Below are 7,145 nucleotides of genomic sequence, written 5' to 3'. Positions count from 1 at the left end.
AATGAAAAATAAAAACTTTTACCAGTCTATACTCTGTACCATGGTTTCAAGTTATTTAGCAAGATGGAAATATATCTTACTTGGGAAACTTTCTTCAGCAGAGTACCACGAACAAGCGAGTAAACACGAGTCATAGGGAAACACGACCCGCGTTTACACGCTTAATTTTTCAAACTATACCGCGCATGTGCGCTTTAACTTATCGGCAGTAAATATAAAATAAATGCCGATTTTCCTTCAGAAATTAGCCCAAAAATATATTATCATTAATAAATCATAGGGAAGCAAAACATTTTTAGAAATTTAATTTAACGCCAGTGGTCCAGCGAGAATAAAAATTATTCAGTAGACTATATATATATTATTCATTAAAATACAGGGATGCCTATAATAGAACATCTAACCCGCTAGTAAGAGCAGCAAAAAATTCTATACCGCCAAAAATAGGGATAATTTCGAAAGAGAATGAAAAATAAAAAAAATTACCAGTCTATACTCTGTACCATGGTTTCAAGTTATTTAGCAAGATAAAAATATCTTATCGGCAGTAAATATAAAATAAATGCCAATTTTCCCTCAGAAATTAGCCAAAAAATATATTATCATTATTAAATCATAGGGCAGCAAAAAAAATTTACGCGTGTCGTGTTTCCCTATGACTCGTGTTTACTCGCGTGTTCGCGGTACTCTGCTGAAGAAAATTACCCAAGTAAGATATATTTTTATCTTGCTAAATAACTTGAAACCATGGTACAGAGTATAGACTGGTAAAAGTTTTTATTTTTCATTCTCTTTCGAAATTATCCCTATTTTTGTGGTATAGAGTTTTTTGCTGCTCTTTCTAGCGGGTTAGATGTCCTATTATAGGCATCTCTGTATATATATATATGTGTATGTATGTGTATGTATATAAATATATATATTTATATATATGTATATATATATATCTGTATGTATATGTATGAATGTATATATATTCACACATATATGCATACATACTTCCATACGTCCCTGCGTATGTGTGTTTTGTGCGCCTGTGAATGCGTATGTCTGTAGTGTGAAATATAGAATTCATTTAGTTGGCCAAAACAAAAGCAATGCCGCCTTCAATAAAACTGATAATTTTAGATGTAAAATGTTTCCGTAAAATAGGCCAGTATTGTAACACATACATTCACACATCACTTCACACATTTAATATTTTATCGAATTAAATGGCAGCAACATCTGCATTAATAATTTCACATGTTCAGATGCAGGTGTGCCTGAATGATTGATAGCCGTTGGTGTATATTTGCAACTAACTGCGTGTGTGTATGTGTGATCTATCTTCAAGAATGTTACATTTATCGATAATACTATAGAATACCAATCAACAGTTTAGCTAGTCGAATCATTAACAATAGTTCGTATTGTTCCTACAGTTCGACTTTGCGATTACGATCTATTTTACTCGTTTAAGAAAATATACTAGATACAGATATCCTAGTATATCGAGAGAATTCCGTTTTTACTTTGAGTTGAAATTCTCACATCTTTACATACCAACATTCCTTGCCTTCTAACTAAAATGAATGTGTCAGTAACATACTAATTTTAAATATGCTGGCATAAACCCAATTATTTAGTGTTCTACAATAGAAGACCAAACGGTTTTAATTTTTCGTTTTAAAATCTAAACTGAGAATCACTACAGTAGGATATTTTTGAGCTTGAATTTCATATAATAGAGGAATATAGCAAAAGTAGATTGTTTTGTTATCATAATAAATAGATTTCAAGTCATGGTTATCATAACGACTAATGGGGAAAATGTAATTTATTAAATTTGTGATCAATAAAAACATAATCTATTATTGTGTTGGTTTTATATTTGTTTCTGTTATTAGGTTGCAGCTTTGTTTGTGTAATGTATTGTGGAGTTTAGTCGGTCAAATCGGCCTCTTTTACGCATGTTGCTTACACGTATGTATACAACGGGTTACTATTTTGTTTCCTTTCTCCAGATTCACTGATAAGAAATTAATTAATACAGGCCACTAGTAGAAGGCACAAGTCCCAGATGCATATCGATGGGGTTGAGCACAAACAAGTCGGTGTAACTGAAGCTTTTTATCGAAACAATGGTACCATCGCTTCGCATCGATTTACGGGACCATGCACTATAGATTATAGTCTTGTGTGGAAGGATGAAATCCATATATTCGTCTATGTTGGAAGCTTAAGGGAAATATATACTAACACTATGATTTTTTTACACGGGAGTGCAAAAATCTGTAATATAACATTCGCGTACTTCACAGAATATTATCTCCCATGTCTTAATACCACGTACTAAGTATGTATCACATAGTTCTTTAATGACAAACGTATCCGCAAATATATTGGCTTTTTGTCCAGTCTTCCGTAAGTTATCGAGTCTTTGAAATCTGATCTCACCACTTTTTCTTTCCTTTCCTTGAAACTAGGTGCAATGAATGATGTGAAGGAGGAAACATTTAATTAGTTAGGCTATATTCTTGATTTTCTCTTACTTAATTACATGTGGACCTGGTTTTTATATAGTGCCATGACATATAAACATATATTCATGTCTTCTACTGCCAGTAGATTCCTCTTCTCTCATGCATCCGCATCAACCAACTTCATTCGTCACTTCATGCACCTTCGCTCCTAAATATACAAGTCCAACAGCCATAACAGCCCTATCTCGTCATCTACCACCAGCTTACTTTCCGTCTTTTTTTTACAATAATTATGCTCTCCAAATTTTCATCACATTCCACTTTCACTTAATCTTCCCCAACTTTTAGTCACTTTAAAAGTCAAGTCTATTTTCCTTATCATTCCGTCATAATGACTGCATTCTCGTTTTACAAAATTTCATCAAATTTGGCGGTTTAGAAACTTCACCTTACCCTACTTCCTTTAGCATGTACTTTATACGGCTATAATTAAGTGACGTATACATCTGAAGGTAATACACTAACAATTTCGCCTAATCTAAATTTGATATTTTCTTTTGCTTCTACTGCAACCATTTTCCTTCCCATACCATACCATCAGATGAACTAGGATTTTATCTGCATAAATACACCATCAGTGATCGTATCTTCAGATTACTTTTCACCCAATGTTTTTCACTATAATTTGGATAATTTGCAACACTTTTACTCAAAACTTTAAAGAAATTCGTCTCGACGAAAAGTCACCTGTCTTACGTCACTTCCGCTGCGAATGTTTACACAACTCGTGCTTAGTTTAGCCCTGATGAATGTATCACGACTTCTCATCTTCAAGTTAAGTAAAAAAAAAAAAACATCTTGTCACACTCGTAGGCGTACAAAGTACACGCAAACAGAATAGATACATGCGTATAATCATACATATTACATCCGTTCCGACACACAAGAGTCAAGACACACGACAATGAAACATACAGAATGACAAATAATAGCAAAAACAATATAGACATGTCATATATATTCATATACACACACACTGTAAACAGTGCCAAACGTATACATATATTTACCTCCATCTCTACACGACTAGCCTCCAATTCAAAGGGGTAGCAAACCCATGCATATATCTAAATGGCACGCGCATATAGACGTCAGAGATATAAAAAAGCATATACATACGCATATCTGTGGAACACATACGTACGAACAAACACTCCCTTTAACACAACTATGACATTTTCACACTGATCCTCTGAAATTACGATTAAAACCTAGAGACACGAATGCAGACAGGTGACAAACTCGAGAAAAACGCGCATGTGCATAATGATATCATAAACAAATTAAAATCAAGCCAATAAGCTCACACTGTCATATAACTTGGAGGAATTAAAACGTATACATGCTAACACGTTTATCCTCTCTGCATATATATATCGCTTATATCACTTGAGCACAAATAAACAAGCCCCAAACCAACGGATCTATATGCATGAAATTATGCATATATGTATGAATCTATGTACGTATGTATATATGTATGTATGTATGTATGTATGTATGTATGTATGTATGTATGTATGTATGTATGTATGCACGTATGTGTGTGTGTGTCATTATTCACTTTTGTTTCAAGATTTCTTGCCGATAGATAAAGAGTCGGTTTCTAACCTAGATCCAAGGTTCCTTCATTGGAATTTCAACATCAACAGGATATTTTTGTATGTACGTATATATGTATATGTACAAATTTCTATGTTTTACTTTATGTATGTATGTATGTATGTATGTATGTATGTATGTATGCACGTATGTGTGTGTGTGTCATTATTCACTTTTGTTTCAAGATTTCTTGCCGATAGATAAAGAGTCGGTTTCTAACCTAGATCCAAGGTTCCTTCATTGGAATTTCAACATCAACAGGATATTTTTGTATGTACGTATATATGTATATGTACAAATTTCTATGTTTTACTTTATGTATGTATGTATGTATGTATGTTTGCATGTATGAATGTATGTATTATTTGTACGTATATATGTAAGTATATATTCATGTGTGTGTATGTGTGTGTGATTATATGTGCGTATGTATGTACATGTATGTGTAAATTTTCTCGCCAACAAGTAATACTCTATTTTTTTTTTGCTTATTTAATTTGATCTTTTCATATTTTATAAATAATATTTGATATTTTGTTAAACGCAATAATTTTTCGAGGGTCGTCTCCAAGCCTTATCTACTAAACGAAATATTTTGACCAACGGACATTTGTTATCGATATTTCTATTGTATGCGACAATCATGCGAATGATGCTACAACATTTTGTAGTTGTTTTCTGGTTCTCATTCTTTACGGCCAAACATTAGATTTCCAATTACTGGCGTCTGATTTATTTCCACGATCAGGAAATATTTTGGCCTCAGTGTCTTCTATTAATTTGTTAATTTCAAGCAATATCTGTGCATCGTGTTTGCGTTATATGTTTGTAATAATAGAACTTCCATTGTAATTTACTGCTATTTTTGGAGTTTGGTTTTTCTAGATACGATTGTTAATTTTTTAATCAAATGATGCTTTTTTTTATTAATTATTTCTTGTTCCGATTGTTTTAATGTGTTGTAACTTTTCTTGTGTTGCTGCAGACGTATGGAATGGTATTTGTAATTCTAATGCTGCAATTATGTTCAACAAATTAACGGCTTTCTTCTTGGATTTTGGATTGTAAATAATAAGCCTAGAATGTTTACGTAGCATGCAGGTTTAAGGAAAGTTTAATCTTAAGTATTTTTTTATACAGCTTTTATTTAGTGCTATCTGATGTAATATTTAATGAGAATTTTTGTTTTGTATTGTGTTAGTTTTCTGATAGCCTAAATATAATTTTGATATGTGTTTACCTTCCGCCCTATACTCAGAATAAACGTGGTTTATTTGGTATAATTTCAGGATACATTTTATTGAATATATTGAACATTCTGTATTGAATGTGCTTCTACAACGTCATAAGATTACGTATTTTAAGGGGCTTGAACAATCGACATAAACTGTGTTCAACTCTATTAACTTGTGCAATTTTCTGGCGCAAATTTTTAGATGTAATGCACTGTAGGATAAACATATAGCTCTCAGCCAATACCGTGTATGAGATGCTATTAAATTTATCTGGCTTGACACTTACATGCTACTGCATTTATATATTGTCTCAGACTTGTCATAAACTTAGAGATCTTATGACTCAGTTTACATCTTTATTAAAATTTCATCATCAGCTAAACTTTAACATTCATACTTTATTTATAGCCACTAATATTTATTGGGTGATTAAATGAGATACACCGATTTGATGCATTGTTGGGCGCTACTTCGATTAATAAAATATGAAAGCGTTAACAATATTCGTCTCTGATGATATAATGTTCTATAATATAAACCAATATATCTGAAGCAACACATCGTTTATAAATCTATGAATATTAAATATATACTTCATGACATCAAAAACTATGTCAGCTTAAGCTTGCTAAGACTCTTCCTTACTTTGGAAAGTTCAATGATGTCCATCACTTTCCGAAGCATTTTGTAACTCTTATAGGCATTTTGAACAGTCCCACCTGCTTCAACCTTATCTCAAATTCAAGTGATGGTAATTCGTGTAGATGGATCTGTTTGAAACCCTTCCCACTAAACTGTCTTCCATGTTGAATGAGTTACCAAACTTCAAGTAACATATTACGTTAGATTTTCGATGTCTAAATCCATACCTTAAGATGGGTCACTTCATTAATTAATTAAAGTAAATTAAGTTATCAACTACTAGGTTTTTATGTTTTGATGGCATATATATATTATATTTTATATGTGTGTGTGTGTGTGTGTGTGTGTGTGTGTGTGTGTGTGTGTGTGTGTGTGTGTGTGTGTGTGTGTGTGTGTATATATATATATATATATAGATATATATATATGGTGGTTGTCTACTCCTCATGTAGTGTTTGACCATCTCCTGTATCTACACCTTAGCATCACTATGGTATCTGATATGGCTGTTTCAACCCGAAAATGTTCTCAAAATACAGCCACATAGATTGGACCTCCAATTTGGACGACCAAGAACTGCAGATAGGTTCTGCTCTTTGTGGATATTAAAATGTCTCTTGAGGCCTTCATTGGATTTGCAAACCTTCTGCATACACTGAATTCAAACGTATACACAGGCATATATGCAGAATAGTTGGTGAAGTTTTGTTTTCCATACGTTCGCAGATGAGATTTGAGGCTAGCAAAAGGAAGTCAGGGTCTGTCACAGATTGTGCACACAGAAAGGTCATTGTCATTCACCTTCTCGATCGTTACATTCTTCCTGTGATCTCTTTTCCGTCTTACTTGTGTTATCCTGGCCTCTTCAAATGCTTTCACTCAACTCCACACCTTTGTTCGTCATCCATCTCGATCCGAAGCAAGGGTTTCTATAACTTCTGGAACAATTCCCTGAAACTTCATAGTATTCCTTATGTTGTCTTTAAGCCTTTTTTTAGGTTTACGCCGAAAGTGTTTCCTCTCTGCAAGGTCACCATAAATCAGTTGTTTCGGCAGCGTTCAACTGCCATTCGAACAATATGGCCACAACAGCTCAATTGGTTCCTCAGAATCATAGCTTTAGTTGAGGTGATATATATAT

Source organism: Octopus bimaculoides, chromosome 3, assembly GCF_001194135.2.
Source record: "Octopus bimaculoides isolate UCB-OBI-ISO-001 chromosome 3, ASM119413v2, whole genome shotgun sequence".
NCBI lineage: Eukaryota > Metazoa > Mollusca > Cephalopoda > Octopoda > Octopodidae > Octopus > Octopus bimaculoides.
This window is presented reverse-complemented; position numbering follows the sequence as displayed.